General features: G+C 43.4%; 1 protein-coding gene across 2 annotated transcripts in view; it reads right to left on the bottom strand.

Annotated features, from left to right (window-relative positions):
* LOC121615103 (SPRY domain-containing SOCS box protein 4-like) overlaps nucleotides 1-12,099 on the bottom strand; it is a 72,682-nt gene extending 60,583 nt beyond the window's left edge. For both annotated transcript variants that reach the window (XM_041949279.1, XM_041949283.1), the window contains exon 1: nucleotides 11,914-12,099. The gene's annotated coding sequence lies outside the window, so the exon portion shown is untranslated. The remainder of the gene's footprint in view (nucleotides 1-11,913) is intronic.
* Nucleotides 12,100-12,152: the final 53 nt, after the last annotated feature.

The raw sequence follows: 12,152 nt of genomic DNA, 5'->3' as shown, positions 1-12,152 counted from the left end.
CGAACATAGTTTAGCGCCTTAAAGAGCCTGAAATTCCCTGCAGTAGCTGATGAAGACCAAAAACTGTGAATACTGGACTTAACATTGGTCAAGTGGACACAAATACGACTCCACAAGAATGATATTGTTGTTCTGTAACTGCTGGATGTCTAAATAAGCAACTGTTTGCTATCAAGTTCCCCATGTACCAGTGATGGGCCCCAAGAGGCCAAAAAAACTTATTGCGGGTTTAATGAGAAGTAGCCATGACAAATCTGGCCAGTACATCTCATAATGTCCCTCCCAGATTTAGAAGTACAGGTAACATTATCAGCAGTGAAGTTTAGCTTGGCTATTGTACTCTTGGCCGGTGTGAAAGAAAATACAGCTCTGCGATATATAAAGCAACAACAGTTTTATTTTTGTGCATCCAGGGGGCTTAGTTAAGAGGATTTTCTCACAAGTCACATTAAAACTGATGAATCCTCGTCTCAAAATTGATCCACTTAGCTAATGAGGAAAAAATACAAACAGCAGGTAAAAAGAGAACCTAACCACACACTGTCCACATGACTCACATAAAGTTGTGACTGGAGTCCTGCACACACTGAGCCAATCAAAGCCAAGTGCGGCGCTTGTTTTCCCACTATATTCATTGCCTGTGAGAACACGCCAATTTCCATTTCCTTTCAACTCCACTGCCAGCTTAAATCATTCTGTGTGTGTGTGTGTGTGTGTGAGAGAGAGAGAGAGAGAGATGGGGGGTGGATAATTGACAAGTACTGGTTGACATTTTCATTATAATTACCACTTTTCCCTCTCTAGGTTCACAAATATCATAAAATCAGGTTTCTAAAAAATGGCAAATAGTGTGAAAAGCCGTCTGTCACATTTGGAATAACAAAACAAAGTCAGGAGCGTCAGTGAGACGCAGCGCTGAGGACACTCTACAACACTTTAAAGGTTTTCTGACACACTGCAGGCTACACATGGATGGTTTATTTATTTCAATTCTCAGCTAATACACAGTATACATAAATAAAGATTAAGTGTAGCGTATGAATAAATACGTTATTTCCTCCACCCCTTCCTGCCCTCCACTGGCAGCACAACATACACACACGCACATGAATATTCATAACCACACAGCTGCTGAACGACATTATAAGCCGATCCAGGGCAACGACTGCGTGGAGCTGGTTGATGAACAGTGATTGCCATCATGTGATTAACTCATTACTAACTTCTAACCAAGTCTGTCTCTCTGACACACTCACACACACACACCCAGAGTGGGCTGCACTCCTCTCAGACTGATGACACACCTCATCAAACTGTGGTCTGTTATAAGTGGAGCTGACACGTGTGTTTGTGTGTCTTTGAGTGTGCGGACGTGTCCATAATCATAGCCGTGTGTGTGTGTGTGTCACTGTCTGTGCGGCCGCAGCATGCCTTCACAGCGTGTGGTGTTGGTCTGGTTTCCGTTCAGAGGGCTGTGAAGTGGCCTGATGAAAGCTCGCACATGGTGGCGGTGAGACGAGCCTGATCTCCTGTCGGGACCACAGCGCTCAAACGCCTGGACAGAACTTCCCGGTCTACCGCAGATATTTAACAGCGACGAGGGAGTTAGCCAAGACTTCAGTCATGTAGTCGTGGAGCTGAGCTCATTTTGAATGTCTGGGAGCTGTCATGAGCAAGAGGATGTTTCATAAAAAAACTGAAACCTTATTGATACTTAATTTTCAGCCACGCTGCTCCCAGAACCTTACAGCAACAAGCTCCATTAGGAATTTTACCTGTATGAATTCACTTTCTGAAACAAGTCAATATATTTTTACAAAATTACTTTCCAGAACAATCTTGATTTCTGCTGGATGTTGTGATTATTCATATCTATGATCATCCACAAACTACACTGCAGTGTAATAATATTTCACTTTCTAGAAGTTGGGCGACTCACCACAGATTTTTAGAAGCAGCAGATGTCCTGACCTTTACTCCCTCGTATGGGTCAAGCGCCAGAAACACTGGATCCCAAGCTTCCCATGATGCAATTCCATACAGTCTCTGTTTATGCCTTGTTCCTCTCATATAGGATGGATGACAGAGGTGGGAAAGATTCCTGTGTTTACGAGTTGCAAGCGTTCATAGCACAGGACACTTCCAGACAGTTGTGTAATGACATAGTTGGTCGATTTAGGCTTAAAAATACTGTGTATTGATAATGACACTTTATACGTTAAATTTGGCTTTAATTACTTTGAATGAATATCTTAGGCTGGTGTGAGGCATACATATTTTTCGATTTTCAGGTACTCAGATATATTGGAGCTTTCAGAAAAGTTCTTCAGTCATAATTATGATGTAAATATTGACATGAACACTTAACAAGTTGGAAGGTCAAATTTACGATAACTCCTATATGACATGAACGCAGCATTACTGACTGGTAAGCACAGATGTCTTTCACTTCTAGTTGGTAATACAAGCTTCCCCCAATGACGTCTCCCATCATCATGGAGGTGGAGACATTGGAGTGTATTTTTGAGACCATTGAGATCATTAGGAAAGCCAAAATTAACAATTTCACACTCAATACACCGTTGCTTTAATATTGTCTCGTACCCCAGATGCAGATGCTTCCATACAGTGCAGAAGGGTTCACTGAATGCTTTGATGAGTATGGAGTGATGTGAATCATGAACTACGCTCTTCAAAGTCACCAGATCTAACAGAGTGTTAGACGGTGCTCTCCACCTACATCCTCCAAACACCAAATGAGGGAGTGACATTTGAAAGAATGGTGCTCATCCCTCCAGTTTCAGAGACTTGCAGGATCTGTGACAGGGAGCGCTGAGGCTCTTCTGGGTCCACATGGGCACCCAACACCTTACTATGACACTTCATGTCTTCTTTCTCCTTTGTCACCCGTCTGTACGTTAATGTGATTCAGTGATCCAGTATCTGAGGCGATGTGAATGGTAGCCTGAGGGATCATTTTTAACTCCTGATCTCAGTTTAGCGACAGTATGCGACCATTATGAATTTATAAAACACAGTACGTACACATAACCAACTGAACCAATGAATCATTTATGTTATCATGCTATTTTCTATTCTGGGACTAAATATGCGCCTGTTGTGTTTAAATTCACCACCTTCGCTTCTCACCTTTACGGAGACATCACCATCTGCAGCGACACACTCTGCTGTACTCCCTCTTCTCCTCCCCTCGTAATATGCGGTTTAGGTCTCTCATCTTTCTCCCACATTTCCTTACACCTCTTCCCTCTCTTCTCACCATTCACCTCACCTCATCCCTCACCAGCATCCCAGTCTGAAGTGACTCATTACAATACAAGCCTGCTTCAAAATGCAAACCTCTCACCTCCCTGTCTCTCGTTTGCATCTGTCTCACCTGGTTTTCACCCATCTTTTTTCCTCACACACACCCCTTTTGATTTACCCTTTCCTCTCACCACCCACCCTCTCCTTCCACCATATCAGTCTCAACCACCTTCTATTCTTCTCCCTGACTTCTATCGTCCTCATTTCTCTCTCCTTCTGTTTTCCTTCTTTTGGCTCTAATTTATTTATTTATTTTGCGTTTCTGCGTAATGCTGTTCATTCCCCTTCCTTCCTCTCCAGCTTTCTCCAGACAAAAAGCATGACTCCCCCCTCCTGTCTTCCCTTGACTCAATGATGTCCATCAATGAGTCACACTTCTTCGCATCCCCGCCATGACTGGGCATGACATAAAAAAAAAAAAACCCAACACAGCACCCAGACTGCCACACATCACACATACACACTGAGACACACACAGACACATACACGCAGACACACACACACATCACACAAGTCCAATTCATTAATCTGCCAGGCTCGTGTCCTTCATTAGCTCACTATGAAACAATAGTGAGCAGAAAGAACCAGCTGCAAGCCACAACCAGCTGTGCTATTATTATCTCCCTGCTGTGTGTGTGTGTTTATACCTTTGTTAAAGCCTATATTAACTTTTCCCCAAATTGGTGGCTTTTGATCATTTTCTGGCCTTCCTCTCTCATTTTAAGTGTGTGTGAGAGACTGTGTGGAGGCCTATCTCCATAATTAGGACAGACCAGCCACACATGGGTCTCCCCTGACACTTTCCCTCCAAGACCTAAATATTCATGAGACTCTAAACGCTTTCATGAGCTCTGTAATTATGGCCAGAAAATAGATGGAGAGAGACAAAGAGAGAAACAGGGAGAGAGTGTGGGAGGCAGAGAAGGAAATGCCCTCACACTTCTTAAAAACAGGCTGCCCCACAGTATTAACAGATGATATCAACAGTGTTGTGCACTTCTGCCATCCAAGCCGAAGTAGCTGGAGACTATTTCTAGAGTCATATGACCTGCTGACAAGGGATTTCTCTGTTTCAGGGAGACATATACTCATTGTTTTTGGATAATTCTCAATGCTGCAAAATAATTTCACTAAAAACAAAACTTTTTTTGCATTTGCTGTACTAAGAGTTGCATAATTTGATATGAAGAGCTCACTTCACACATGAATGATGCTATATGATGATGTGATAGTAGGTGGATGGATATATGGAGCTGTAGTGCCACAGCGGTAATTCTCCCTGACAGCTGTGGACAGAAATTGCTTAGACTCAACTGTCCGAGGAGTCAAAATCAATAGTTATGGCATCACTTGTTTTTGTGAGGCCTTCAGAAAACAGATTCACTCACTTTATTCCCATTTGGCTTGGAGTATCTGCCAAGCTGAGCTGGGCGAGAAACCAAAAATGTTTCAAAGCTGACATCAGGAGTTGACCGACAAGTGACTGATCTAATGTGGCTCATGCATTATGTTCAGTAAAAGCTTTTCCCCAGATGATTTAGTGAGTGATCCACTAAAAAAACTACAACACTCCATCATATCCAGTCATATGCTAGCAACTCATCTCACTTTCATTCTACATTTACTTTCATTACAAAAAACATGATGCTCATGATGAGTGCTAATGCTAAAGGTCTATTTAGGCTTCAAACAAACTAGTTTTTTCTGACGTGTCATGCAACCAAGTCTTAAGGCAGCTGTTTCTGAATAGCCACACTGAAAGGCAGGGCGGAAAAGCCCAATCATAGAGTCAGGGAGACCAAATGAAGCACGCAAATGAGGGTGAGGGTGCACATACAGTCTCTCACCAAAGGCATTCATGATGATGCCTTCCACCGTACACTCCCAAGAGTGATGGAAGTGTTGTGTAAAGAATATAGTCTGTCTGCATTCACATCTGCACACACCTGACCAAACACTGCGTAAAGGGGAAGCAACTGTTGGTTTCGGAAAGCTTCAAAAATAGTAGTACGCTGTCGGAAATGATGTCTCAAATGTTATTTGACAATCTGACAGCCACCTCATTGGACACATGCTGAGGCCGTAAGGGAATAGCTTGACATTTTAGAGAAGCTAAGCTAAGCTTATTTGTTTGGTTTAATATGGCAGAAAGACTGGAAAGGAGGGAAACTGCGCCCTTGCTCATGTGAAAGGAACAAAATCCACATAAGGGCATCTAAAGCCAGGACACCAGTCTCCCCCTGTTTCCAGCCTTCATGCTAAGCTAAGCTAACCGATTGCTGGATGTAGATTCAAATATACCATACACAGGTGTGGTATTGATTTTCTCATTTAAATCTTAGCAATGTGAATAAGAGTATTTCAAAACATGGTAGGATGGCACGTATGCTAATATCTAACATAACTGTGCTGTAGATATTTTGATTGTACTTCCCAGTCCAAAGGCTAAGTTACAGTAAAAAAGCCATTGGCTGGGTTTCCCACAAGAGTCGCAGCTCTGGGTTCATTCCATTCCCTTTAAAGCCTGAGGACAAATCTAATATCACATCTAATATTAGTGCGAATATGATTTGTGGTAACCAGGCCTCAGAGTGCTGTCTGGTCTATTTTGGGATTTGTAAGTAAATAGTTGGAGAAGCCAGCCAGGATTCCTGTTACAAAAACACTCCGAGATGATACGTGAGAAGACTTCAAGGCTTTTAAAGAGAGTCTCTGGCAGGAAACTCTGTTGTTTTTCTTTTCCATAAAAAACAAAAAAATCATTCAACACATTTGTTGTTCACCAAGAGCATATCAGAGCAACTAAGACACCCTGTTAGTTTCATTCCGTTGCATTTTCCTCACAATTATCTGAAGTTTTTCACTTAGCCAAAACAATGCTTTACATTCTAGGATGAGTCAATTGATTTTATCCAACTGGAAAAGCCATCAGATGATATTGTTGTCTCAAGGAAGCCATGAAATCACAGGCAGACTGCAGCATGAGGCAGCTGATTCAGAGCTGATTGTCCCGGCATTGACACATAATGACGCTGCACTGACACACAGAAAAAAGAAACATTTCAATATTGAGTAGACACACACACAAACAAACACGCGGACACTGAATCACCACAAAATGACAAATGAGCAAGAACCCAGCACCTCAGACGCTGCTGTCATTTATATGTAAATGAGCACACCGCTACTCCCTGCATGCAACCCTCTTTACTCAGAAACCAAAAGATGGAGCAAACTTCCAATCAGATCAGACAGGATGTCAGATGAGATGATTGGGAACGAAGGGAAGCCAAACGATACGTGACAAGATGGGACACGACGAGGCGAAATGAGCTAAGATGCCGGGGTTTAAGAGGAGCGGACATTAGCAGCAAATGAGGTCTGTTTGTCACAACACTAATGATTTCATGTTCGCTGTTGTCTCCCCAAGGGCTCCAACTCCATTGCCATGCTCGTCAGGCTGTATTCCCTGTGAGGAGGACTTTGGTTAATGACTCACTGCTGCAATCCTTCCTTAACAAACTGACGCCTGTCACGCTGGATGACAGCAAGATGACAGGCAGCTTCAACCTCGCCCTGATAAACTGATGAGCAAGCTAAAACACAAGGAGATTGACCAGTAAAGCTGCACGCAGCGACTGATTTCCGGGGGAAAATGTGACATTCTGACTTCCTCTCTGCCACTCACTGTACTGGCAGGCGCCAGGAGGAAATCTGCCCATGTTACTGCAAAGTGCACTATTGCTTGAGTTATCCTGTCATTGTAATGGCCTCTGTGAGTCACCAGTGCATCAGCAGGCACAAAACACTGCCTACACACACACACACACACACAGGTGCCTGCACACACGGGTTGTACACTGCATTTAGACATGAAGCACCTGTCAAGGGCAGGAGGAACACGTCTTCTTCCTGTTTGTTTCTCCCTGCAGCAGTTGATGTCATTGACTTTACAGCGCAGAAGTGCATGAGAGTGCTGTTTTCCTTGAGTGACGTCTGTGTATTTCTGTATATGTGTGTGTGTGTGTGTGTGTGTGTGTACGTGAGTGTGCCTGTGTGCATTTTTGTAAGCTCAGCAGTCTATCACTGACTTAACAAAAGGCTGCTGCATAAGAATCCATTCCCACTCCATCTGTCAGTGTAAGACACGTACATTTACATGGCTGTCCGAGGAGAGAAATACATAAATGAATATACCAAAAGTGAACTAGACAGATAGAAAGGCTGACATGTAGGTATCGATCTATCTACCTATCTCTCTATCCATCTATTATATGTAGAGCTGAAGCAATTAGTGGAGTGACAGAAAATTAGTCTACAGCCATGCTAGCAGCTCTGTATGGCTTCACTTAGGCAGAGTGGTGCGCTGAAATAAACACTAACATCAGCATGCAAACACATGCTCACAGAGACAACACTAACATGCTGATGTTACCAGGCTTAACGTCTACCATGCTCACCACCTTAGTTTAGCGCGTTAGCATACTAACATTGACAAATTAGCATTAAACAGAAAGTATGGCTGAGGCTCGTGTGATTTTGTGCTAATTACAGAGAAAAAAGACCCAGAGAGTCTTGTAGTCAGGGCACAGCAGGACAGCTTAACACGCAAAAAAGTTACATCGTCAACAGGCAAGCATATAATTCAACGTAAATGGAGCATAAAGTTTGTAATGTAATGAATTCATATTAACTTTGTTTTCAATGACACAAAACCTACAAGAAGATTATTGAGAAATTACAAACCCATGAAATACAGCTTTATCACTACATGAAAAGTTATGGCATCACCAAAGCTACAACAATTCATCCAAACATGAATACATTTGCTAGATAGTAGTTGAGACATTTCAGGCTGGACCAAAGTGGTGGACCGACTGACTGACCGGCCAACACTTCCATGGGTGGCTTAAAATTCACACAGAATCACAGATGTGAGCACTGGCTGCTTTTCTTTGTTTCACATGATAGGACATTGAAAATCTTTGCGTTCTGTACTGTTGGTCAGACAAAAAAATAGAGAAATTGGGATGGACATTTTTCACAAGCAACTAAATCACTAATGATGAATGAGTCATGAACATAACTGCTAGTTAGAGACAAAGTGAGATAGACTGAAAATGTGACTCTCGCCGTTAGAAATAAAACACTCTGTGATCTATTTTGTGCCTTTAGATTTTGTCTAATTTGAGGCTTCACAGGTTCAGATCTTTGAGCCTGCTTCCTGTGAGAGCCTGCTTCCTGTGGTACTCTGCTGTGGCGCACAACAAGCACAGTGGGGGAGATGGGGAAATAAAGTAATTAAAAATAATGATGTCTGATGGAAAGCAGCTCACACCGACTACAAAATGCCGTCTGTCTTGTCACCAAATCGCCTTATGTGTCACTGAGTGATGAGCACGGTGACACACTGGGCACTGAGCAGAATGCAGATCAGCAATATGTCCAGCAACTGGAAAGAAATGGACCTAAAATCTAATTTTAAATTCTACTCTGTGACCAAGATGTTGATTAATTGATGTGCATAACACTGAGTCAACTCCTGGGCGGCTGCTGCCTTTGTGAACTACCAGAAAAAGTCGCCCATCACTGCATTTAAATTAGTACTCTGACATCACTGCCAACCTTCTGTATGGGGATTACTCCAACATGCTTCAGACAGAACTTTCACTATCTCAGTATGAGGATTTTTACCAGTTTATGCATAATGCCAGACAGTATCTGTTCAGTTTAAGTAGCAGTGACAGGGTGTGATAAGACACAGTCGAGTTAAAAACCCTTATCGGGCCTACGAGCTGAATCCCATCTGCCTCTCTCCTCACACTGACAATAATGCTGCTTATTAGTCCCTCCGGAGGGATAAAGGAGACAAGGGGAGATTTTTAAAAAGGGAGGGAAAAAGCAGAAAACAAAGATGGAAAAAAAGCAGATTAAGAGGGAGGGAGAGAGAGCTGAGCAAAGGAGCAGAGAGAGAATAATGTACAAGACTAGAAAAGGCGAAATTGTATGAGGTAAATTTAAGTGCGCTTGCAAATGCTGACAACTGCATGTGTACACAGGTGAAGATGTTTTTGTATGCTTGAAGCATAAGAGCCGAAAGCAGCTGAAATCAGTGGAAATGTACTTGCTGAAAACGTGAAATTTTAATTTCAAGTTTAAGGCTTGTAGGAAGCTAAAGTGTCAGCACTGAAAGTAGTGGAACAGACATTTGAAAAGTACTGAAAGCTCTTAGTTGAAGTGTGAAAAATGAAAGCATTTGAACTGTCATTTGAAGAGCAATACCCTTGTTTCACTGGACAAAAAAAACCACACAAACATCTGGCTTTTGTCCTCGGTGGGAAAGGGTACAATCAGCATTCATTTCCAGGTCAAATGACTTTTTTTCTAGCAAGATGATGACATGCCTCAAAGTTGCAGAAGTTGGCACATAACCACCATAATACTGTCACTGGCTTCCAAGCTGCTTTCTGCTGTTCCCTGTTTTAGGGCACGTTTGTAACATCAAACGTGACTCAACAGGAAAAAAAACAGCGTCTACCAACATGTACCGGCAATGCAAAGGGAGTCAATTGCCTATTTTTAGCAGGTTTACCTGCGTTTAAAAAAACCTGCACTAACACACCAATTTTGGTGTAAAAGTGGGACAAGAGATGAAAGCAGTTGAAATGTCGGCTGAACTGAACTGTGCTGAAAGCTTCTGAAATCAGCTGGACTTGATGCAGCAGGCACCGTTTAGAAGAGGTGCACTGTAAGTAGTTGAAGCGTCACTTGCTATGCTCGGAGTGACAGCAGTTGAAACGTCATGCGAGTATTTGAGTTGACGATGAAATAGCGAAAATGTGTTTTAAAGCATTGTGTTGATGTGTAGAGGCTGAAAGCAGTTGAAATTTCCGCTGAAGCTGAAGCGTCAGAGATGGAGCTACTGCACTGTAACAGTTGAAGAGTCGGTAAGGTAAAGGGGGTGGAAAGAAGAGCAGGCGTGAGGACAGGAGACGACTGAGACACGTGAGGGATGGTATGAAAAAGAAGAAAAGTTGCTGGTGCTGTAGAAGCAGAAGAAGAAGATGGGAAGCAGCGGAGTACGGACAGAAGATGAAGAGCAACAAAAAGAAGCCGGTGAGGGGAGATGCTGGTGAGCAGCCTGATCCCCCATTGAGACCTGCTGGTCAGATCGCACAGAGAGATAAATGACCCCCGTCACTATCACAATGCTCCATCTTCTCCTCCATCTCTCTGTCTTTCCATCTCTGCCCCCACCAAACACCCCCCACCCTCCCTTATCCCGACAGGTCATCTATCAGCCGACAGACTCCACATGCACACAGACACCAGATGAAGCCATGCTGCACGTGGCAGATGTGAGAACAGCCTGTTTAGCAGCTCCTGTTTCCACTGCTCTCACTCTACGTTTTGTTCTCTCGCCTCCCCGTCCTACACTCCCATCCTTCTCCTTTCACCTCTTCCTCTTTCCCACTCCCTCCCTCCCATCTCCTATCTTCTCCGCTCTTATTTTACACTCCATCTCTCTCTATTTCGCTTCCCTCTCCTCCCCTCCCTGCTCCTAGCACCTGCTCTGCATGTTCCTCGTCCTGGTCACCTCATGCACCTTAGCTTTGTAAATGTCAAGGTGCAGCCATAGAGATAACTGCTCACTCAAAAGGCGTAGTTACATCACAAAAATGCAACCTAACATCTATAAGTCTAAAAAAGAAATCACTGGTATTAGAAGAGTAAAACGATGTTAAGCTTCTACAAACATTAAATCATTAGAAGTTAATAAATAAAACGCTTCTGATTCTGATTAATAATTTTGAAACAATGGTAAATTTACAAATTACTCCCTGCTTGATGAGTGTTTTGCAGAGTCTTTGACAGTGCAAGTCCTTATGTAAGTGGTTCAGAGTGCCACAGGATAACAAGGGGTTAACAAGATGTTTATGTTTTCACCCTTTTTCTGATCTTTGCTCTTTTATTTTGAAACACTACAGATTTTTCCTCTTTAAGCCTCTTCTGTGAAAAGGGGTGACAAGCAGAGGTTGCTTCATTTTGAACGGGACAAAAGCCATAAAACCACTGGTATGCTACTAGTGTAAGCATGATCTGATGGATAAACAATAAATCAACAAACAGCGTTTGCTTCTGTCTGAGATGCTGACGGTTCCCCCTGACGCCACAGTCAGTCAGTACAGATTCAACCTGTCTATCCCACTGTGGGATGTCGGGTGACAGATGAGGTGACACCAGCGTGCCCACAGAAGTGACCGTGTGAAAAGGCAGGCGGGCGCGCGCGCACTCACACGCGCGCACATACTACATGCTCCTTCAGGTGCGCTGCGCACGAGTATTTCAGTTGAAGTTGTGAGAACTTCAGCACGCTGCTCTAACACGAAGAGGCGATGAACTAGCTAAAAGTAACGCTCGCTACAAAAAGGTTTATCTCGGGGTGAAACTTAAATTAATTCAGTCAGCGGTCCGACCTGGACTGGAGATACTTTCTTAACGGAAAACGTTATGCTCGCCTCCCTACAACCACACACGACCCCTGCTCCAAGTGCTGTGGTCAGCTCATCCGGTGTAAACACTCACCGAACAGAAACTCAACTCGTCTCCAAACGACTCCTCTCGCTGGGGATTTCTCGACGAGGTCAGAAGAACCGAGCCTCTCCGAGTAGCCTCTCCTCTTCTCCGTTGATGACAGCTGCGTTATCCCGGCGCTGTTACATGTGTCTCGGCGTTGAAGCGACGGTTTCTTTGTTGCAGTAAACAGCAGCTCGGTACATCCAGGCAGCTAGGGTCCCGATGCTGAGTGTCCATTTACTCCGCAG

Source organism: Chelmon rostratus, chromosome 12 (assembly GCF_017976325.1).
Source record: "Chelmon rostratus isolate fCheRos1 chromosome 12, fCheRos1.pri, whole genome shotgun sequence".
NCBI lineage: Eukaryota > Metazoa > Chordata > Actinopteri > Chaetodontiformes > Chaetodontidae > Chelmon > Chelmon rostratus.
Note: the sequence above shows the minus strand (reverse complement) of the source record. Positions and strands in the feature narration are given on the sequence as shown.